The 25,831-nt window shown below is 35.5% G+C and overlaps 1 pseudogene; it reads right to left on the bottom strand.

Moving 5' to 3' along the window:
• Positions 1 to 312: 312 nt before the first annotated feature.
• The window catches only part of LOC131027766 (caffeic acid 3-O-methyltransferase-like), a 46,835-nt pseudogene continuing 21,316 nt past the window's right edge, over positions 313 to 25,831 (bottom strand).

Genomic DNA, 25,831 nt, shown 5'->3' with positions numbered 1-25,831 from the left:
ATCCATTATCAAGATACAGAAAGCAAACGAATGAAAAAGTGTCGGAAATCAAACTATAGATCATAAAATTTGATCTAAAACATAAAAAAATTACCACAATCAAATCTCATACAACATAAAGAAAAGATGAACCAAAAATGTATGATTCATAGAAGATTTCCTTGAAAATTGCATCTGAAGAGAATTATAAAGAAGAATCACTGGGGTAGCTAAGTATACATTTTTCCACAAATGAACAAGTTCAATAAACATAATAAAAATAAAAATATAGCTGGCAAAAATATTAATGAGCTATTTAAACAAGTAGATTGACTATCTAGGTACGTTGTTGAACATATCTCCCCCAACATGTGTAACCCCTAAAATAAAATAAAAATCATCACAAAAGGGATTTTACTACGGAAAAACATTCCAACCAAAATCCTAGCTTAAAAGATGTCATATCTCTTTTCACTATTAATCTAAGCAATCACTAACTGCCTGCAGGTGTCCCTAGATCTCTAGAAACCATGGGTTTTGGTCCTGAATTCAGTAGTAAACTAATATTCCATTGGAGAACACTCACCCGGAAACTGAGGAGAATCTGCCACAACATGAGGTTGATCAAAATTCACTCCCCTTATACGGGGTACTTGGAAACTATAAGATTGAGAGTAGACCCAACTCCACCTCCTACATCCACCAGCTCCTCCAAATCCTTAAAACCCTCATATGTCTCCAGAATCCTCCCTATCATAAGTGTAGAGTGCTCATCCATAGCCCTATTAAAAACCCTATTAAATCTCTGGTCTTTGGTAGGGTACTCAAATGCATTCAGCCCATGTGCCTTGGTGAATGGTTGGCTCCCTTCAACAACAACATCCTTAAGATAATGTCAAGTGTCTATGAACACCTTGTCCTAGTTCATCAAGGTTAGTGGTGCCAAGGACAGACCATCCTTGTTCTACACATGGTATTTGTACAGAGGATTCATACCATAGATCCTCTCAGGCTTTCTATTCTTGTGGTTACAAAAAAACTAAGGGAATGACTTGCTAGAAATCTGAGAATCTTATCTAGAGTAATTGCTGAATCTGGGTTTGTTTTTCCTTGGTTGATAAAAGGCAAAGCTAGAATAATATATTGATTTTAAAGAGAATTTACATTAAGAAACCACAAATTTCTAAAATGGCCCAGTAAGTGCTAAACATTGTGAAAATAAAGCTATGTCCATGAGTATGCACAGAAAGAGAAAACCACATCCAAAACCCTAAAATTCTCTGAAGTCAGAGTGGGATTTGAGTGTTGATTACAAATCATTTATCCCTTTCATAAAATCTATTTAACGCTTTTTTAAATTTATAACTCTAATGCTACGGTAAAGTTTCTTTGTAAGTTTAAAATTAACAAAGAAATAAAAAAGAGCCAACTATGTGCTCTGTAGCGGCCTAAAAAAAAAATAGAATAACTGAAAACCTATCTGTTTAATCCTCTCTTTGAGGCATGGCCAGAGGCATTGGGGCACAACCTCTTCCGAGAACCCTTCGTGGAGGATGACACCTTTCTCGACCAGAAGCACGACTGGTACCTCGACCACTACCTCACCTACTCTGCTCTGCTTAGGGACCCTCTGCTTCTATTTTGGGAGGCAGAACACCATTGAGTCTATCAAATTCTAGAAATTCTTCTTCCCTGTCCGTGTGCTCTGGATTGTCCCCCAGAAACCTCCATTTTAAAAACTAGAGGGCCATGCCAGCAAAGGATTTATGCTTTTGTAAGTCCTTTCCCGTCAAGTCTAGCTAAAAAGGATAGAATTTAATCATCTTTCACGGGATATTGAAGAGGATTCTCTCACTCGGACACGGAGTGCCAGAATCATGTCGCACTTTGTTTAGGACTTATTGAAATTCAAGCAAGATGTCACCTGGGAAGAGTCGTCTAGTGAGGTTCCATACTTCCTGTTTATGAAGCTTGAGGTCCATCAACGAGGTGAAAAACTAGGATGAAATGTTCGTATTGTTGCTGATATGCCCACTACCAAGACTGAGCTTAACAACAAGGATGACTGTTGGCTCAGGAACTAAGAGGAGCCTCTTCAATCTCAGGTCTATGATTTGTCTGAAAGAGACTTGTTGGGTTGAGGCAAAGAGAGAGATGGGGGTATCCGCTTCGAAGCATGAGAATGGTGTTGAGAAGACACTCATTTTAAACCCGAACGACAACTCCCTAGACATCACTTAGAAACCTGTAGTAGCTTTAGCTTCTTTGAAGATGGTTGCAGAGAGAATCTTGTTGATAGTCTTGTGGAGGAAGCCAAATAAAAGCTAATAAACATTCTCTTCAACATGCACTTAATACAAAATGGCTTGCAATGAATTCTCTTGCAAAGGTGGCAAGGGATATCTGTCTAGCATCATGTAAAATCTTGAGGCTAAAAAGTTGTGCTCTTTCCAATGGATAGCGCATGCCTCATACTTGCAATGATAGCAGATCGTAGGCTGTCTTTTCAAGATGAAAGTGGGAAAAAATTCTTTTAGAAAGGCCAAAATAAGATGATGTCATAGTTGACGTGACAATTTCACTTTTGGAAAGCTGGCGGAAAAGTTTGAATTTGAAATGATAGCCATTTAGACCAAGATGGCAAAAATTTTTTATGTCTGACATATGAAAACAAGAATCCACTACTGAGGAATGTTGATATACTATTTGTAACTTTATCCATGATTAATGATGTCCTTCTCCAACCAATGTAAAGAAAGGCCTTTTGCTACAATTTTTGAGAGAGAGTTTGCTTCTATGTTAGCCTCTTTGTAGACATGTTTAGCCTCATATTGCTCTAATTTGATCAAAATATCAGTTATGCTATCCAAAATCGCCTATAGCCGCTAGTTTGGGGTTCTTCTTGATTTAATTGCATTGATTGATATCTCTGAGTCTTCCTCTAATATGAGGTTTCATATCCCATGTTTGTGGCATAAAGTAAGCCTATGAGCAAAGCTTTGTATCCTCTTATATTGTTAGTATCTGGTGGCAGTGACATGGCCATCTTTCCAATTACTGTTCCTATATGATCTCTAATCACATATCCTATACATGAAGCACCTGGGTTTACTTTGGAGGCTCCATCAAATTTTAGCTTGAACCAACCCTGTTTAGGGGGAGACCATATAGCATCCTTTCATGCACTAGGGTTTCTCCCAAAGGAAGGAGGAATCTTGATCCCTTGCCATTTTTTTCTTATACTGTCATCCCAAGTAGAAATTGTTTTGCTAGAATTTGTTGAGAAGGCAAGTTTGCAATTTACGGCCTCGATAATTCATGTTTCAATTGAGGATAAAACTGATTCAAATATTCTTGCTTTGTCATCAATAACACTTTGATTCCTTTAACAAGGCAAGTAGGAGAGATTTCACAAATATGACTTAAAGTGCTTTCCTTAGAAGGAAGTGGCTAACATTGAAAAAGAGTGACTATATAATTAGGGAAGATTGTTATACACCCAAGTTTTGTACAAAACTATCGCCAACTTTTTAAGGAAAATGGGCAGTTTAAAAGGAGATTGTCTACTATTTCTCCTTGAGATTTGCACAAAATGCATCTTGAGGGCCCTTCATAGCCTATTTTAGTGAATCTTTGTGCTGTGAGGATCCTCTTTTTGAAAGCCAACCATGGAAAGTTTTCTTCTTTTGGGATAATCTCGCTACTCTAAAATAGTTTTAGTGGAATATCTCGTTCCTCTTGATTCCCAAATTTTGCTAGAACCCCATAGCCATCTTTAGCATTATATTATCCTATTTTAGAACAAGCCCATATAAGATAATATTTCCCTCTTCTAGGATTAATATTTCTTGCTCTAATGATTTCTAATAGCTAGTTGATTTCAATAGTAGGAAAAGCCAATCCCTCCAATTGATTCCAGCTTTATCCTTGCATTCTAGTAGCCCTATCCAAAACCAAATAATCACTAACTAGAGATCCCCAATGCTGTTTAAGCCAATGCTTAGCTGTTAGAATATCGAGAGAGTTGTCAATGCTTGGATATCCTCCCCATGAGTCCTCCCAGAAAAGGCTAGAGGATCCATCATGGATATCCCAAGACAAAGAGTTTGCAACTAAAATTTTGCATGTGACAATGAAATTCCAGGTCCTAGATCCCTCTGGATGAGAATTTGATCTTAGAAGATTTAGACAAACCCCATCTATAAGGCATTCTTTTACCATTATCCTCACCCGTAATTCTTTAGGATCTTTAATGAACTTCCAAACTAGTTTAGCTCCCAAGGCTTTGTTCTGCAAGTGAAGATTTTTTATTTCTAGACCCCTATGGACTTGGGTTTGATGATTTTATCCCATGCAATTAGAGAAATTTTATGTTTTTCTTCAGTGTTTTGTGAGAAGAAGTTTCTCATATTTTCAATGATGAAGGAATTTGCACCAACGGTGAGGTATTACCATCCTACTTGGAGCGTTACCATGCTACCAGCCCATGAGCGCCATTTCCCTTTCTAGGAGTTAATATTCTAATCTAGCTTTAACTTTAGAGGATCCCAAAGTTTTGAGTTCCTCAATCCTCTATCAATTGGGATGCCCAAGTGAGTACAAGGAAGAGTGCCCCTTTTACAATTCTAAATTATTTGGATCTTAACCTTTAAGGGGGTAGGGCTAGAGAAGAAGTTTTTTCTTTTTTCTTTCTTCATAATTTGGCTTGAGGCCTTCCCAAAGGATTCCAAGAGCATTTTCAGCTAAATTGCTTCATTGATATTTTCTACATTTAATAAGAGGTTATCATCTGTAAATTTTGATGCCAGTCAATGAAACATCTGATGAGGATGTTGTATGTCCTATGACATTCTCTTGTCAGACAGGTGTGAAAATTTTTACGTCGACCCAAGAAACATCCAACAAGGATGTTGTATGCCCGACGACATTCTCTCACTGGATGAGGAGTCATGACTGTCGTCGAAAGAGTCTCGGGTGTTGTCTTAATTTTGACGTCCACCCAAGAAACATTTGATGAGGATTTTGTATAACTGACCACATTCTCTCACCGGATGAGCGGTCATGGCCGTCGTCAGAAGAGTCCTGGGTGCCATGGGAATTTCAACGATAGTCAAAGAAACATCTGACAAGAATGTTGTATGTCCTATGGAATTCTCTCATCAAACGGGTGTCATAATTCTGACTTGCACCCAGGACACATCCGACGAGGATATTGTATGCCTGACAGAATTATCTCGCCGGATGAGCGGTCATGGCTGTCGTCGGAAGAGTCCTAGGTGCTGTCAGAATTTCGACGCTAGTCAAGGAAACATCTAACGGGGATGTTGTATGTCGTATGGGTTTCTCTCACTGGATGGGTGTCAAAATTCTGATGTCCACCCAAGAAAGATCTGACAAGGATGTTGTATGCCTGTTGACATTCTTTCACCGATTGAGTGGTCATGGCTACCATCGAAAGAGTCCCAATTGTCATTGGAATTCTGACGTCCACCCAGGAAACATCCGACGAGGATTTTGTATGCCTGACAACATTCTCTTACTGGATGAGCAGTCATGGCCGCTGTCAGAAGACTCCTAGGTGCCCTCGAAATTCTGATGCTAGTCAACGAAACATCTGATGAGGATGTTCTATGTCCTATGACATTCGCAGTGTTAGCTTTAATGGATGGTTGGTAAAAGTTCTATGGCTATATTTGCGCTTAAATATTATATCTATTGTTCCAGTATTTGGTTTATGTATTCTAGTAATAAGGTTTTAATGCTTAAAGTTCTATAATATGTTGACAACTGATTCACCCCCCGTCTTAGTTGTCCTCCAGTTATCTGATTTGTCTAACAACAACAACATGCTAAATATGGCCTAAAGTTTTTGTGGAACTTTTTTTAGGGTGGACATGGACAAGGAGAGCATGATGGAGCAAGAGCTTGTGTGCAGTGTGCACTTTGCCAATATAAACTTGGAGGTAACAACATACAAAATTCAAGTGAGATAGTAGAATGGTGCAAAAATCATTTTGGTGCACGTGACACAACGTACAAAAAATGCTATTTTGGGGAAGTTAAATATTTTGATCGATCATCATTGCCAAACAATTAATGGCATTAGAAGTTTTCATCAAGTGATGACTACATGACATAGAAAACCTCTTAAGATCCAGGTTAGATAAAAATCATGTTTTTGTGTTGATTGCATTGAAAACAATGTAGATATTCAACAATGTCAAAATATTAGAGATGGATTTGCTTCAGAATGGAAGATGAAACAATTTGTCACAATGCCTCCTTTTGAAGATAGTGACATTGTAGATATTCATGATCCTATATATTCAGTTGATTATGAACGGGTTTCTGATTTAGTTGTGTGAGGTACACTTGCATTTTATTTAAATATACTTATAGTTTTTCATGTACTTTGTTTAAATTTTAATTCAATATGAATTATTTTTACACTCTACCATACACTTTATAATTTAATTGTTTGTATTTTGCCGTATACGAGTGATATTTTTGTTGTTCTTGCAGATCCTAACAATGTAGAAGGTGTTGACTATTACCTACTATGATGCACAAAACCAAAATGTAAGTTGTCAAAATCAGTGGAAGATGTTGATGGGGAACAATATCCCACTAGATCCATCATTATTGAAGGTAGTTATTATCAACAAACGAAGATAGATAACAATGGTGTTACATTTACTGAATACATGCCCAGCCAAAAAGTTTTGCAATATAGTCATTTAGTTATAGCAACAAGATTACATTTTATAACTTAAGAAAAAGAGTTTGTATCTCCCAAAAGTGGTGGTTGCCTATAGAAGATCATGAAAGGATATTACAGACAGTAAAAGATAGAGAGGGTCCATATTTATTTTTTTTTTTTAATAGATTAATAGCTGTAGAGGGGCAGCACCCTTGTATTAATCAAAATTATGAAATACATACCTGGTTCAAAAAGAGCCATAGAGGGAATTAACTAGTAAGAAAACCCCCTACCAATGCTCCAATAGTGAACAAAAAGGCCACCCAAGCTGGCAAAGATCCTAACAAGATAGAAAAAAGAGAGAACGAGAGGAGAACAAAATATTGATGGAAAACCAAAGAGGGTCATAGCATGGGCCGATGAGGTCAATACATTCAAGATTGTTCATCGCTTGAGCCTGGGTCCTCATCACCAACAGCAGGAGCAGCGGCTGCATCCAAAATTACCAGGGAGTCATTCCTGCAAGCAGCATGAGCCAATGCTTCCACTTTTTCCCAAGGGTGGCGGAAATCTTCTAGAATCCACTCTTCATTGTGGCCATGACCCCAAGAGTTTCCTTCAACTATGTAACCATTGGCCATAATGCCAATGTCTTCTCTACCCAAAATCCCTTCCTCCTAGATAAAGGTACAACTCCCGGTAGCCGTGAAGCCTGGTAGTATACTAGCAATCTTGTAGAGGAACTCAATATTTCTATTAATAACAGGCTAGGAAGCCTCCAAGGCATTGAAGTCAAGAGAGTTTACAATCACCTTTTTCCACACCTCCACACCATTACCCAAACTAATATAATAATTTTGAGGGAAGGGTAATCTCAAATTGTCATTGACATTGTCAAAAATTGCATCAATTTCCCCAAGAAAGAGGTGCTCGACCACCATTTCGGTGAGAAGATTCACCTTTTGTTATCTAATCCTCATATAGAACAGCATAGCTAGGAAGAAAGTCGGGGTGTCTGCATTGGCTCTGTATCTATGGTATGCATTTAGGAATTCCTTCCCCAAAATTATTTTAACACAGTGCAGAATCAAAGGGTGGTTTGAGGAAATAACCGATTGCAGGCACTTATTAGAGATTTTGCCTAGGAATGCCATCTGATGGCAGGTTGCCTCCAATAGAATTGATGTTTCCATTGAAAAACAACAGAGCAAGAAAGAGGAAGAGTTTGATATGAGCTCACTTAATTTATTAGAACAAGTGAACTCGTGTATTTTTTTTACCATGATACATGTCTATATATGCATATATATGTATACATACATTTGAGTTCTTTTTTGGATTGCTATACACTCAATGTGTATGTACATTCAAGCTCTATTTTGGATTGCTATACATATGTACAGACATGCAAATTTGAGTTATTTTTTGCAACATATATATAGATGTACATTTGAGTTTATTTGTTGCAATTGCTTTGAAATCAAAATTTGCACAATTTGAGTTAATTTGTTGCATGCTATCTTATATTGATTTGAATCACTTAGTTGAATTGAATTAATTAATTGATTTGAATAAATAATTTGATTTCATTTCATTAAATCATTGGAGGTATTTGAATCACTTAATTGAATTGATTTAATTAATTATTTGGATTGATTAGAATCACTAATTGATTTATTTGTTGCATTGGTTAATTAATTGGATTGATTAACTCATTGCATTAATTCCTTGAACTGATTAATTGATTTTAATTAGTTTGATTAATTCTTTGAATTGATTTGAATTGATTTGAATTAATTTGATTAATTGATTTCAATTAGTTTGAGTAAGTCATTGAATTGGTTTGAATTGATTTGATTAATTGATTTGAATTAGTTTGATTAATTCATTGAATTGGTTTGAATTGATTCGATTAATTTCTTTGATTAATTAATTGAATTGATTGATTTGATTAATTCAATGAATTCATTTGATTAATTGATTTGAATTAATTTGATTAATTCATTGAATTGAATTGATTTTATTTAACTAATTGATTTGAATTAATTTTATTAATTCGGTGAATTCATTTGATTAATTCAGTGAATTCATTTGATTAATTGATTTGAATTAATTTTATTAATTCATTGAATTGAATTGATTTGATTCGATTAATTGATTTGAATCACTTTTTGATTTGAATTGATTTGATTAATTTAATAATTAAATCAACAATAAAACTAACTAAATCAAATCAATAATTAACAATTCAACTAACTAATTAATTTAATAATTCATTGGTTTGAATTGACTTGATTAATTGATTTGAATTAATTTAATTAATTCATTGAATTGAATTGATTTGATTTGATTAATTGATTTGAATTGATTTGAATTAATTTGATTAATTCATTGAATTGAATTGATTTGATTAATTGATTTGAATCACTTTTTGATTTAAATTGATTTGATTAATTTAATAACTAAATCAATAATTCAACTAACTAAATAAAATCAACAATTCAATTAACTAAATCAAATAACCAACTAATAATTGCTACTATATTCTTTAATCTTAAAGATGGGTCCTCCTAGGTCATTTCCAACATCTATGCTCCTAATGGGAGATTAGCTAGAAAATCTCTATGGTCTTCCATTTTCCTTGCTAGATCTCTCTTCCCTAATGAAAAATGGATCCTTCTAGGTGATTTCAATACTGCTCTTTGTAATCTAGAAAAATCTGGTGGTTTACCAATTTCTATTGATAGTAGACAGGACTTGGCTGACATGATCAACTCTTTGAGCCTTTTAGATCTTGATGTTATTGGGGCTAAATTCACTTGGTCTAATAGACACAGCGGGGAGGAACTTATTCAGGTCAAGCTTGATAGGGGTCTTATTTCTTCAGATTGGCTTTGTCTGGCCTCCTACAGACTCAATGCTTTAGCCCGTGTTGGATCAGATCACTTCCCCATTTGCCACTCAGTCTTTCCATTATTTGATAGAAAGGCATACCCCATGAGATTTGAGAAAATGTTGCTCATGGCCTGGAAATCCAAGATAAAATTTTCGAGTGGTGAAATATTGATATCCAGGGAAGGACTGTGTTTTGTATAGCTAAGAAGCTCTCCAATGTTAAGTCTAATATCCAATGCTGGAAAAAATCCACTTTTGGCAACATCTTCAAAGATAAAGAGAAGCTCAAACTGGAACTTGTGGAGGTTCAAGAGCATATCCAAGCTTACGGGTTCAATATTGATGTCTCAAATAAAGAAATTGATAGTTTGACCAAATTACATGATATCATCTCCAGAGAAGAAGAATTTTGGAAGCAGAGATCTAGAGCCTTATGGCTCAAAAGAGGCAACAAAAACACTAATTTCTTCCATATGATGACTCTTAAGCACATGCCTACCAGCAGAATAAACAAAATTCAGATTGGGTACAGAGGGGTTGATAAGCATGATGAGATTTGTTATGAAACCATCAATTTTTTCTCCAAACTCCTTTTTGTGAACGATCCTCTTCATCCTTCAGCTCAGATTGAAATCTTGCAGCAAATTCCCTCCATTATCTCTAGGGAAATGAACTTGGAGCTTACCATAATCCCCTCCCCTAAAGAAGTTTGCAATGTTGTTTTCTCTTTTGAAGGTAACAAGGTCTCGTGACCTGATGGTTTCCCTCTTATTTTCATTCAAAACTTTTGGCATGTTATCTTCTCTGATGTCGTCGCTGCTTCTCAAGAATTTTTTGGATCCCACTCTCTCCTGAAGGAACTGAATGCCACCTTCCTAGTCCTCATCCCAAAGAAATATGGCACCTTCTCTTTTCAAGATTTTAGACCTGTTAGCCTTTTCAATTCTATTTATAAAATATTCACCAAGATTCTTGTGCTTAGGCTTAAGATTTTCATCCCCTCAATCTCTAAACATCAAAATGGGTTTGTGCCTAGGGGGCAGATCCTAGATTCTGCTATTGTGGTTCATGAGAACATCCACTCCCTTTGTATTAACAAAAAACTATGTTTTCTCCTGAAACTTTACCTGTGAAAAGCTTTTGATAGAGTTATTTTGGTGCTTCCTCCTCAGAATCCTCAAGGCCTTTGGATTTGGAGATAACTTCATCTAGATTATTGAGAAATGTGTTTCCACCCCAAAATTATCTGTGTTGATTAATGGATCTACCTCTAGTTTTTCTCGAGGTCTAGGGGCATTCAACAAGGGGATCCTCTATCTCCTTTCCTTTTCATTCTGATGAGTGAATCTCTTAGAAAAATAATTCAGAGGGAGGTTATAAATGGGAATACTATGGACCTTCGGTCGTCCTCTCAGGCCCCCACTTGCTAAAAGCTCCATCTTCTTCTTTAACACCCCTAAGAACATTAAAGTTAAGATTGCCTCGATTATTAGCTACAAAATTGGAACTTTTCCTGATTCCTATTTGGGGCTTCCCCTCTGCCAGGGCCCGAGTCCTGACTCTTTTTGGGAGAATATTATAGCAAATTATAGAACAAATTGGCTAGATGGAAAGGTTCTTCGCTAAGTCAAGATGGTAAGCTCCAATTACTCAAAATCTCACTTCAGATCCTTCTGGTTTATGCTATGTGTCTATTCAAAATCCCAATTAAAATCATAGATAAATTAGAAAGAATTCAAAAACAAATTATGGACTGGAACTAAATAAAAAATTAGATGACACCTTGTATCTTGGAATCAAGTTTGCTTGCCCAAACTCATGGGAGGTCTAGATATCCATAATTTGAGAGACTTCAATAAAGCCCTAATATCCAAGTAGCTATGGAGATGTCTTAAGGAGACTAATGAATGGACTGATATATTCAAACTTAAGTACCACATTCCTGATATCCAAAACACTCTGGAAACTTATGAGCTCCCCAACGTGGTTTCTAATTTCTGGAGCAATTTATTTGGCTCCTCCAAAGTTATCTTGCATGGCTGCAAATGGATGCTAGGTAATGGTACCAGGATCAAGTTTTGGGAGGATGAAGTGTTTTGGAACTTCTCCTCTTCTGGGAAGTTAAAATTTCTTGATGCCTATAAGTTCATCTCTAGATTCTTCTCCCCCCCTATTAGGTGGGTATTCGGAACAAACTCCTAATTCCTAAAATTAACATCTTTTTCTAGTTGTTTATGGAGGGAAAGATCTCTACCATCGATAATATTTGCAGAAGAGGTATTCCTCTCTCTAATAGATGTTTTCTTTGGAAATAAGTAGAGGAAAATGTTGGCCATCTACTGTTGCATTGCACCTATGCCAAAGATATCTGGAATCACTTCTATAAAATTTGGAACATTACCTAGGTCTTCCTTGTTTCTACTCAAGGAATGTGGTTTGAATGGAAATGCCCTTCTGATAATCAGGCTTAGGTATTCTTTGGAATTTATCTTTGCCTCATATTGCCTGGGACATCTGGAAAGAAAGAAACAATAGAGTTTTTAGGGACTTGGAAACTCCTTTTGTTGTGGTTGTTAGAATTCACAATTCTATCAATGAGAACTTTCTCCACTCTTGCCCCAACAAAAAGAATGACTCCCCCATTCCTACTCTCTAGGAGGATTGTGATACTATCAATTGGTGGCAAATTGATTGGAACATTGCTAAACTAGTCCAAAAAACAAAGAAGTGCAGAAAAAATGTTGTATGGCATCCTCCCCCTATGGGTTGAATCAAAATCAATGTGGATGGGGCAGATAAAGGACATTCAGGACTGACTGGGTGGGGGGTAGTGGCTAGGAATCAGACCCTTGCGCTGGTTTCCGTGGTGGCGCTCCCCTGGGCACCCAGACTAACCACTACATAGAAGCTAGTGCTGCCCACATTGGGCTACACATGGCTAAAAGAGAGGTGTTTACTAAAGTGTGTCTCGAGTCTGACTCACTAAACAATGTCAACTACATGAGTGGTTGCACAGATCCTAGCTGGGCGATTGCCAGCCTGGTCAAGGAGAGCTGAAATATAATTAATGAACTGACAGATTTCAAAATCTTAAACATATACCTGGAAGGCAATAAGGCAGCGGATCTACTAGCCAATCTGGCAGTGGGATACCTGGCAACCAACTAGTGCAGTAGCAGGGATGCTTTCCCTAAAACTTTGTATGATCTGACATGTAATGATTACTATGTTAATCAATGATCCCTCATTATGACATGACTGAGTTGATATGGAAATGACTCTTTTTGGTTTTCCCTAATCAAAAGTCTAGAAACCTCATTGGCAACTAGATTTCCTATCTCATTGTGTGGTTTTTCTGCTATTGTTCTGATATCCTTTTGGTGTGGCCCATTTTCTGCGACTGGTTGGCGATAGTGAGCCCCTTCTCCTATTATCTGGCAATTAGGAGCATAATGGGAGGGGATAAGAATAGACAAGAGCCCTCTACTTGTGAGAAGTCAAATAAGAATAGAGGTGTCTAGCAGGAAGTCATCAATGGTGGTCTTGTCTCCTACCTAGATGGATGGAAAAAAGGGATTCTCAGGGTTTATGTTGTCGATTATCAGATTGATGAAACTTTGGTGGTGATGGTCACTGGTCTGGTTATGACTGGATGAAGGTTTTATAGGGATAGAAAAACTAGGGAGGAGGACCTGCCGAGTTTCTTTGACAGAGACAAGCTGTGCTCCAGAGTCACCAAGATGGCCCATGGCGGCTATTATAGAAAAGACCACATGGCCCCATGGGCTAACCTGGCATAGTTTATAATGAGGTATATCACCCTAGATGGAAGGTATGCAAGCATCTTCTCCTACCATTTCACTATCCTAAATCATTTTCATCATAGTAAAATTATCTTTGTTCCCTACTATCTTGCCTCCTCCCTTGAGAATAGCCTGGAAAAAGCACCTTGAAAACCCTAACAACTCTATTCTTCATGAGGGACTTATTGTCCTTATCATGGAACATGCCAAATCCCTTAAAATTGTGCCCTCGCTTGCTAAGATTGGCCTGCAAATGGATGTCCAAGATGTATCTGATTGAAAGATAGACCTGGAAGATAGTGGGCTTCCTTTTCATGACCCTGAATACGAACCTATGGATGAAAAGGAAAAGATGGTCACTCCTAAGACACTCGATAGTAAGAATCCCCCCAGATGGGCGACTAGTAAATACAAAACCAACAACAGGCTGATCTCCAAGGCCAAACCCCTCACCAAAAAGAAAAAGATGGTGGGAAAGGATCATAGCCCGAATATTATGGACCAAGGGATTAAACTGGACATCCCTATCAATGTCCAAAAATATAATTAGGGAAAGGATGGTAGTCTGATGAATATTGTCATGGAAGCCACCAAAAGCTAGGAGTATTGTTGGAAATGGGTCGAGCATGAAATTGACACCCTCAAAATGGGGGTCAAAGAAAAACTCATGATCATGAATCAAAAACTCTCTTAGAATGTTGAGGTAATGAAATGTAACCAAGAACAAAGGATTGATAAGGTGGAACAATCCATGGCTGAGATTAAGAAAAATCTCAAAAACCTAGTTGACATTAGTAAGGAAGTCATGAACAATAGCATTGAGGGTCTTGAAAAGATTAATGACATGGTTGCTACCTATAGATCCTTCCACAGTGACCCGGTGAAAGATCTTGGAGGAGATGATGTGGCTTCTAAAGACAAAAAAACCACGGGACCCAGTTCCCGAACCTGGAGCAAAATCAACAACAAGGGTACCTCCAAATTCATCTTGGAGGAGCTTGAGGAAATGAATAGGATTTCCATCCAAAAGAACAAAGATGTAGTGCTCTCGCTGAAGTGAGAGCTTTTTTTGCTTTGGCTTGTTTGTCTATGTTTCTTTTGTTTTTATTTTTGTTTGGGGTTGCTCCCCTGTTTTGCTGTTGTTTCTTGTTGGTTTGGCAGTTGGTTGACAGTTGTAAAAGTTTAGATTTCAGGTCCTTGTAAAACTCATTTACCGTTATCAAAAATAATTAATAATTCAACAAGCAAGACAACAAGCAAGACAACTAATTATAAAATATAACATAGACACATAGACACATGTAATAAACAAACAAGTAATCTCATCAAACAAGTGTGTCCGATATGTACAAGTGTTAGATACATAAAAAAATATGTACAAGTGTTCGATATGTATATAATCTCATCAAACAAGTGTCAAATACATATATGTAAAAAAAAATACATGCATTGTACAAATAATCTCATCAAATAATGATAATGCATAAACTAAGTCGGTCGACCCTCCACTGATCCATGTCCTGAATGTTGGCCTTGAAAAAGAATGTACACGCAAGAACATGTATCTATAAGAACATACAAATATTATCTAACTATAAGTATGCAAATTTTACTGCAACATAAGTACATGAAAATTTTACCTGGTCTGATCCATCATCTGCACCACCAGAGTGTGCATGGGCCACAGGTATCCGAGATGAAGAACTCAAACGTGGTCTAGGAACCTGGATCATATATAATTTAAAATTAAAATTGTGTTAACTAATGATTTTTAAGTTTAAATCCACTATTTAAAATCAATTAAATACTATGACCTTACAGAAAGAAAAAAAATGTGTACCTGACTATGACCATGTGTAGGAGCAGAAGGAGGCTACAAATATACTAATGTCTCTACTGTAATAGGACTCTATATATAATTCAAAATTCAAATTGTGTTAATAATTTTCAAGTTGAAATTCACTATTTAAAATTAAATAAATAATATGACCTTACAAAAAAACAATGTGTACCTCACGAGAATCGAAGGCTCTCCCAATCCTGCTGACCTCAAATGAATGGAATGACACATGGTCAACATCTATATACAATGATTTATCCTCTAAAATGTCAATAAGTAGAATGGTATAGTGACCATGAGATCAAGCAGGAGCTATAAAAGTAGTAAGCGGTAGCAGTGTAGGTCGTGGTGGCTCAGGTGTCTCATTGCCTAGTGTAGGCTGAGGAGGAGGTGTGGGATCAACTGATGTATGTGGTGGATGGGTTGTAGGATGCACGAGAATTCCCACCTCTCTCCCCATATGATTGTGGCATTATCTACCACCATGGCTCCTAGATCCACCTCCTTGTACATGTTGTCTCACCCGTGCTAGTACATCCTCGAGTGGGATCTCAATAATCAAAGAAAGAAGTGTATATGAATCCAATAAATCACTAAATAACAATGTATTCATCTACTGCAAAGGATCAACCTCTCTCTACCGTGCAACATCAAATGGAGATGGTATATCTACATGTGCATAAGGATCAACACCACTACTAGATGTCGCCTATGTAGCCTATGGAATGGTATCCTGCGATCGCAACAAATATCTCCCAACATGATTAGATGTCATCTAGTCAACCTGAGTGGCAATCTATGCAATGCTAGAATAGATTTGTCGCCTGACATTATCAGTTGTTGCATCTAATTCCTGTGATAACTCCAAACATTTTGGTAGAACCTAAAGGTTTGGACCAACTAATACATGTTTATTAACGAGCACTAGTACATCAAGTCATCTAAATTTATCAATGAGTCTCCCTCTCCCCTACCCAACATTCACTGGTATAGATGTATAATCAATGTCTAAGCCCATATGAAACTCTGCTAACAATTGTTTGCAAAAATAAAGTGGCAACTCATCCTTTTGTGGCCACATATGATGAGTTGCCAACCATCTAGGAAAAATGAATGGTGACACAACTGGATCGGTGCATCTGGCAACTAAATATCCTCTAATCTTACATTGTCTCGGACTTTGATAATGGGGGAACATAGTATGGACCTGTGTAGAAGATACATCCCTACTCATGCCTTCTTATTTCACCGTAAGGATTATATGTCCGAATAGTGTCAATCATATGCAGTAACTCATCCCTAATAATATTTGCCCTTTCTTTGTTAGGTCGGGTTGTGGAAAAATCTAATTTGGACACAAGATGGTCTAGTGCATGCTAGAGGGCCTAAGTGGTTTCAGAAAAAAGTTGAGCCTTGACATCACTATCACTAGAATGCATTCAACCAGATTGTCTAGATGTCTAGTTAGTGCCCTCGTGATGAACTCTGCCATTTGATGCCTGATCAGCCATGTCAAAAATATCTGTATGTACATAATTATAAAAGTAAAAAATTTTAAAAATATTTATGCAAAACTATTTAAAAAAATTTAAACTAATTTTGAATACTATTTTAAACTAATTCAAACATATTTAAAAATGATATACAATTGTAATTTAAAGTACAATTGGAAGTAATTGAAACATTTGATACAAATTACTTTAAAGAAACATTAAAATTAAATAAATGTGTACATACACATACACATACACATACACATACACATACACATACACATACACATACACATACACATACACATACACATACACATACACATACACATACACATACACATACACATACACATACACATACACATACACATACACATACACATCTACATTAACATACACATACACATACTATTAGGTCCTGGAGACAACTGAGAGGGGGGGGGGGGCTAAATCAGTTGTCAAATAAATTCAAATCAAAAACAACTTAACCAACTTATTGCTTAATACCAGTAAACTAGTCTTTTATACCGGTGGACAGATTTATCAGTTAAGTGCAATACCAGTAAAGATTAATGCATGAAACAAAAAGACAAAGTCATCCATAACACATAACACCAATATTTGTATGTGGAAACCCTGTAAGGGGAAAAACCACGGTGTGAAAACTTACCCACAATCAGATGATACTACTACAAATAGTAAGTGTATACAAATGGGGTCTGCACATGCAGAAAAGCCAAGCACCTAGAGCTCAATGCTCAAACACAAAATAGGAGTCACACTGACTACAATTGGATGGTTAGATCCAATAAGAATGTACTTCTTAAATTAGCATCTTCTATGCTGGATTCAGTACCGGTGTAGTTTTGATTGTCTTCACTAAAACCTTCCTTCAACCTTCAAATGATGTCTGCATGTATAGCTCTTCTTATTCTTGCATATACCTTCACACAATCCTTTTTCGTATTCGACTATCAATCTTACAAATAAGATTTTACATTTATATCATAACATAGGACCAATTATAGTAGGTTGGCTCTAAAGGATGTTACAATAAAATCAATTTACAAATAAATTAATGCCCGATGCAATAACTAATTCAACATGTTGGCTTAATGCATTTACAACAATAATAAATCATCTCCATAGCGTGCCATGCTGATCTAGAAAAGATAAGCCTATCAGTGTATAACCTGGACCTATTTGCCGGTAACAACAAATATGCTAATACGAATATGCCACTAAACAATTCTTCAAGACAAAGTGTCCAAACAATGTCTTTGACATAACCAAGTGTTTTCCATGCCATTCTAAGTGTCGGTGATCATTATATCCTGCCAGTGTACCAGATATCGGTGACTGTGCATGAGTTATTTGCTTGTCGGTGAATGTTGCTGATTCACCAAAGTGTCAGAGTTGATAAGTGTTAGTAGGTGTTGACATCAATGACAAAACCATACCAAAATACCAACACATACACATACACATATACATACACATACACATACACATACACATACACATACACATACACATACACATACACATACACATATACATATATAATTTACTTTAAAGAAATAGTAAAATTAAATACATGTACATGATACACATACACATATACATAAACATACACACAAACATGTGCATACACACACATACTATACCTACATACATACATACACACATGTACACATAAATACACATGTATATACAAATACATGTACACACACACATACACCCACATACACACATACATATATATACATACATATACATACATGCACATACACACACATACATGCATATGTAAATACATACATACATGCGTACATGTATGCATGTATGTATGTATGTAGATATGCATGTATGTGTGTGTACATGTGCACGTATGTGTGTATGTGTATGGATACAATGCATGCATGTGTATGTGTATGTGTGTATGTGTGCATGCGAGTGTATGTGTGTGTATGTATGTATGTGTATATGCATATGTATGTGTGTTTATGTGTGCATGTGTGTATGTATGTATGTAAGTGTATGTATGTATGTGTGTATGTATGTATGTAAGTGTATGTATGTATGTGTGTATGTGTATGTACATGAATGTGTGTGCATGTGTGTATGAATGTATGTATGTTTATATATATATATATGCATGTCGATGTATGTATGTATGTATATAACATGTATGTATGTATGTATGTATGTATGTATGTATGTATGTATGTATGTATGCGTGCATGTATGTTTATGTGTGTGTGTGTGTATATATATGTATGTGTGTGTATGTGTATGTATGTGTTTGTGTATACACACATAAACACACATAAATACATAAACACATACATACACTCACATACACACATATACCCATACAGACATACACATCACATACACATGCATGCATACATACATACACACACATATACACACATGCATACATATACACATATGTACATACATACAAACAAACATACGCGCACATACCCATGCACACACAAGTACAACTATGTATACATCTGTATGTGTATATGTGTGTATGTGCACAGAAGTCTCTGTATGGGTGTGGGTGTGTGTATAGGTGTATGTGTCTATGTCTTTGTATGAGTCCGAGGATTTATTTTTCATGTGTAGTGTACATGCATAATTAATAGGATATTTTTTTTAACTATTTAATAGGTATACGTGCATAATTTTTTAATAGTTTCATAGTGCCGGTTTTCACATTTTTCTAGGTATAACTATAGCAATAAATATATTAATTTTTTAAATTTCAAATACAAAACCAAAAAACAAGAAAAAAAAATGAATCTTCCTGGAAAAATGGTCACTGGAAATAAGCTCCTTGTGAGTCTGGCCAAACTCCCACAGCTCCTTAGGGTGCAAATGGGGGTCACTGGGGAAAATACCAGTTTATATAACTGATAGTCCGGTCGGACTCCTGACACCATTTCAGGGCCACGCAACCTGGGTGTAGTCTATTCAGACTAAGTCCGACCGGACTACCCATATTTGGCTTAAAGTGTGAGATAGGTTCATGCATTTACCCCCTACTCTTTGGACTCTTTAATGCACTTTCTACTTTTCAACAAGCTATCCAGGGCATTTTACTAGACTCAACAGCATGTGTGGAAGTGTACATGGATGATTTCACTATCTATGGGAAAGCTTATGAAGAGGCATTGAGTTGTCTAAACCAAATATTGAAGATATGTAAAGACCACAAATTATCCTTGAATCATGAAAATATTTTATTAATGATGATGCAGGGCATTGTCTTGGGTCATCACATCTCTCAAGGAGTCACGATAGACCCTATAAGGGTAGAAGTTATTCAGTCAATCCCAATACCCTAGAATAAAACTAATATAAGGATTTTTTTGGGCCATGCAGGTTATTATGGGAGATTTATTTTAAGAAAGATACAAAATTCACTTCGACAAAAGACTATCAAGACTCTTTTGAATCCATTAAACAAGCCTTGACAATTTCTGTTGTTATAAATGTACCAATGTGGCAACAACCATTTCATATTCACGTTGATGCATCCAATCCAACAATTGAAATGGTCCTTGGTCAAAAGGATGAGTCTAGAGCAATGCATGAAATCTACTAGATCAATAAGAATCTCAATCCAACTAAAATGAACTACACCACAATTGAAAAATAATTATTGGCAATTGTTTATGCAATTAATAAATTTAGGCATTATATTATATTGGTTACAAATTTTTTGTCAATACAGACCATTCAACTATCAGGTATCTAATGAACAAGTTTGTAATAGGAGAACGTATTATTAAATGGTTAGAAATACTTCAAAAATTTGGCATAGCCATTGTTGGTAAACTAGGAAAAGATAATGTCATAGCTGATTTTCTATCAAGAATGATTCTATAAGGTAATGATGAACCAATCAAAGATACATTTCTAGATGAGCATTTGTTTCCCATTTGTATCCAATCACCTTGGTTGATATTGTACATTATTTGGTGATGGGGAAGTGTCCTTCTCAATTTAGCTCAAAACAAAAAAAGAAACTAATTTGTAAGAGTTGTAGGTTTAAATGGATTAATGGCATGTTGTTTAATATTTATCTTGGACATATTAGAAAGAACATTAAGATACAAGTGAAAAGTATATCACTAATATACATATACAATTTAGGATGTGATGAATATACAATACTGCAAGTTGACCTAACTCTATGTATAATGTATTATATAATGTAATGTTCATGTGAATATTCACAAATTATCAATTTCACTTATATCTTCTTGTCTCAAATTTTTTTAACTCAAAGTTTCAAGAGACTCAAGCCCATATACTTCACCTATACCTATTGTTTACAACATTTTGATTCCAATGTCAAGACTTTTCTAAAGTGATAAAGAAAAGGTTGAATCAAGACATAAAGGAAATGTCAAATCAATACTATCATTTGTGATTGTAAAATACATTAATAAAAGATTATTTAAGACATGGAAAAGAAATAATGGGTAGAAATAGAGATACTACACGTGTTTCACACTTTTATAAAGAAAACAATCAATACACATACAAATTTTCAAATTCAAACACCTAAATGTGACATTGATTATTTGAATTTTAAAATGATGTAAACGAATTTAAAATGTAGTTTATAAGATACATTTTAAAATAGTTGGATTTATCATTTTTTTCTATAATTTTTAAAAACAATGAGTTGGATGGGACATCACCAAAAAAATAAAATCATTTTTCTCCTCATAGATTACTTGAAATCTAGTCCATGAAAAAAAAAGAAAAAACATTCAATGATTTTTAATAATAATTTTTAAAGTTAAACTTAATCAAAACGTTACAATTTTCATAAGGTATCAATTTTCATTTAATTTTTTTATGATTTAAATAATGTAACCTTGGAGAGGATTCTCTCCTCTAATACACTCTATGTTTTTCAAAAAATCTAGATATATTTGATATATATTTACAAATAATTAAATCAAATATGTTGGCCAAATGTGGACACAACATGACTTCTTCATCTAATTAGAGGAAGAAAATTTGTTGAACTTATTGCTTTTAATAAGGACACAATTTTAATTGAGAGAATTAAATACGATCTTCCTCATTGAAGTCAATATGTTCCCAAGTTGAATCTGATTCCAAACATGAATTTTTGCCCACCAAAATATGTCCAACATCAACATTTTCTAAGTCATGGACATCAATTGGAGATTGAATCTTAGTGGGACTTTCAATCATTGCACCATCTTCAAGTAAAACATTTTCCCAACTTGAATCTAATTCGAAGCACAAATTTTCATCCAATGCAAGCATGGCATCAAGATTTTCTAGTCCATCGACATAAATCGATGATCCAATACTAATGGGACTTTCAGTCATTGCACCATCTTCTAGCAAAGTGTTGGCAGTATAATCCGATTCACAACAACTCCTAGGTTCTTGTAAATCTCTAACTGACCTTCAATTTGGTTGGTTTCTGCCTTTGAATTTGGTTGCACTAGATTATGAGAAGTAGTATTCAAACTACTTTTATGAATGGGCTCCTCACTCGTATTGTTCTGGGAAATAACATCATCTTCATATTTCTTGATGTAAATTTCACCTATGTATAATCCATGATCCAGGTTTGGACCCAAGTTCAACTCAGGTAGCCAATTACTTCTCTCCTCTAAAACTGGTGCAAAAGTGGAGTCAAAGTTATTTTCATTTATAACTAAATTCACTTCTGGACAACTACAATTGTTACATCATTCCTGTATGCTAAAGTTTCAATGTCTACATTTTCATATGTACCTAGTTACATATAACAAAACAAGTTAATATAAATATTAAACAAAAAACTTTATAGAGGTCACAAATAAAGTATTGTACCATGTCAAGTTAAGGAACGAGAGCTTTTAGTTCAAGGTAGAGCGCCCCAGCATCCGGGCAGTCTTAAACCATACACACTAAGCAACATATGAAGTCTAGAAAATGTTAGTCAACTTTGAGTGTTTAACACTTTTAATTCTACAAACATGTATTAATCCTAAAAAATGTTAGTCAACTCTCAATGTTTAACACTTTCAAGCCTAAAAATGTAAGCTTCATGTGTATGATTTAAGCCTTTACCCAGCACACTAACAACACCCTAACAAGCTAATGGACAATGCTTAGATCTAAATTGATCCTACTGTTTGGCAACAAAATATGTAGTACCATATAGGAAGATCTAATTTGAGACTTTTGTATCCAATTTATCAAGAAGATCTAAACCTAACATTATGGATTGCAAAAGCTTGAAACCTTTCAACAGTAATAATGGGCTCCAATTGTTCAAGCAGAAAACATCCTAATTGCTACACCGAAGCTTTGTAAAATGACAGTGTTCTGGTTCAGGGTGTTTTAAAGCAAATGAGGTCCAAGTAGTAATTTTTTTGGTTCTTGGGCTTGAACTGTGCACCATTATTCATTCTTTTGGTTGGGCAATCCCATATTAAATGATCTATGAGCCACAACAATAACAAGTTCTCTGCGAAATCACCCTCTCTTTTCCTGATATATGAGCCTCCATTCCCGACTTGACCGGATTTTTAAACAAAATGATTTGCAATAATAAGAATATAGACTTTGAACAAATATTTTGCTCCAAGCTCGGTTATTTATTTGATAATTTCTAAAATAAGGTTGTAGCAGTCACACCTTCAAGGGTAATGGACGCATGATTGGATCTATAAGTTAAAATGTAGTTTTCAATTTATAATTTTTTAAAATAAGGTTTTACTAATTATAGTGGCCACTTTAATGGATATATTAACCTCATTTTAAATTAATCATATATAGACACATTTTAAAATATTGTTAATAAGTAGCAATCGCACTTTTGTGTGCGATGTCGAAGAGGTGTGGAAAATCAATTAAGAAGAAAGTATATTTTTTACATATATTTTCATAGTCTATGTAGTCAATTAATAGATGAATTTTACGCAACAAAGGTCTTAATAAAGAAGTGATATCTCTCATTCAACTATGCATATGCTTATAGGGGTATGAACATGATTGAAATAAAGCCTTTAAATTAGGAAGATAATCAAGATCAATTACCAATAGGATCATGTTATATTTGCAATAAGGAATGAAGGAGAGAGAGGGATGGATAAGGATGGAAAGGAGAGATAGAGGGGGGAAGAGAGAGAGGGGGGTTAAGGAGATAGATATAAGGGATGGAGGTAGAGAGGAAGCTAGAGATAAGATGTAGATAGAGATGGAGATGGAGGTGGAGAAGGATATTGCTATGTAGAGAAGGAGGGGGAGAGATAAGGAGAGGGAGGACAACTAGACAGATAGAGATGGAAGGGATAAATATAAATAGAGGGAGAGAGGTGGGGGTGATGTGAGAGAGATAGAAAGATCAAGATAGAGATAGGAAGCGACATAGAGAGAGGTAAAGAGATATAGTTGTAGAGAGAGATGGACAGATACCAAGATAAAGATAGAGAGAGAGAGATGGAAGAAAAAATATAGAAAGATTAAGATAGAAAGGCAAAGAGATATAGGAGTAGAGATGTAGGAATAGGGAGAGGGGTGGGGGATATAGATGTAAAAGAGATGGAGATATGTCTAGAGATAAAGGGTGAGAAAGGAAGATAGAGGTAGAGATGAAGATAAATAGAGAGATTAACAAGGTCAGAGAGAAGAGGGGTAGAGGAATAGATATAGATAGAGGGTGATATAAAGAGATAAAAAGGGATATGGAAAGAGATTGAGAGATAGGGAGAGTGATAGAGACATAGGGAGATAGACAAAGCCACAAATAGAGATAGAGAAAGACAAAGAGAGAGTTGAAGAAAAAGAGATATTGAGAGAGGTAGAGAAATAGAGAGCCAAAGAGGTAGAGGGGGAAAGAGAGACTAATAGTATAAGTGACATGTTTATGATTCCATATTATGCATGCATGTCTACCAATGTAGTTGTGATATATGTCATAACCTATTCTAGATCTCTCGTTTTGGTACAAACAAGGAAAAAGTAAGAAAAAGTTGTAGAGATTCACTTTATATATGTGAATTGCATTTGCTTAAAAGTTTATAAGTAATTTTGAACAAATCCATTTTGTGTAGTTTTTGCAATCATAGCAAGCCATGAGATGAAGATAGAAACTAGATTCTTATTTCAAACTTTTGACCAACTATCTCATGATGTTAGACATCTTGCTAGCCAAACATTTTTTTTTTATGACTCTTTTGTACATTCTCTTGGATTCCATGCATGTGTGATTCTTGAGTATACAGGAAAACAAATAAGAGAACTAGTGAATAACATTAACCCAGAAATGTATCCACAAGTGTTCAGGGAATTAGAAGATGAAGTAGATAACAAAATATAAGAGATGATCCCTAAAAAGGGAAGAAGATTATTAAGGAAATGAAAGAGATGATCCTTGAAAAGGGAAGAGGATTATTGTAAGAAGAAGGGGTCCTAATCCTACCTAGATGGGATATTAGCTTAGCCATAGGTTTTGACAACTTAAGAAGCAATTAGAACATGAAAGTTAAATTGAGTGTTAGAGCTACAGATAAGGTCTACACTAGATCAAGATTTCACCCTAATAATAAGTCTTGGTATAAGTGGGCCTTATATCCACTACGTAAGATGTCTCTCAATATTGAGGATCCAAGTCAAATATATGGATATCTTATTCATAGATTAGAAGACATGAACCTTGTTAAGACATGAACTTAATGCAACAAAATAAATGAAGGCTCATACTGAAAAACTGGTGAAAGAAAACACATGGTATAAGAGAGAAAATAAGCACTTGAGAGTAGAAAATGTGATGTTTGGAGATATACTGTCATTTTATTGAGGGACTGCTCCGTTGCCAATAATTGATGCACCGGATCATGAGAAAAGACTAATGAAGGTTACTTCAAAGAGGTCTTATTAGAAACTAGAAGTAATAAAGTTAGTGAAAAGAAAGGAATGGATAGTTCAATAGTGGAAGGCTTTAAAAGCCAATGTTGTCATAGAGTTAATGAATGACATATTTGCAAAACTATTGCTACATGTTGACAGATTTTGGATGTATTTGTTGGAACATAGAAGGCCATTAAAGAGCATGAGAGGT

This window comes from Cryptomeria japonica, chromosome 11 (genome assembly GCF_030272615.1).
Source record: "Cryptomeria japonica chromosome 11, Sugi_1.0, whole genome shotgun sequence".
NCBI classification, from domain to species: domain Eukaryota; kingdom Viridiplantae; phylum Streptophyta; class Pinopsida; order Cupressales; family Cupressaceae; genus Cryptomeria; species Cryptomeria japonica.
This window is presented reverse-complemented; position numbering and strand designations above follow the sequence as displayed.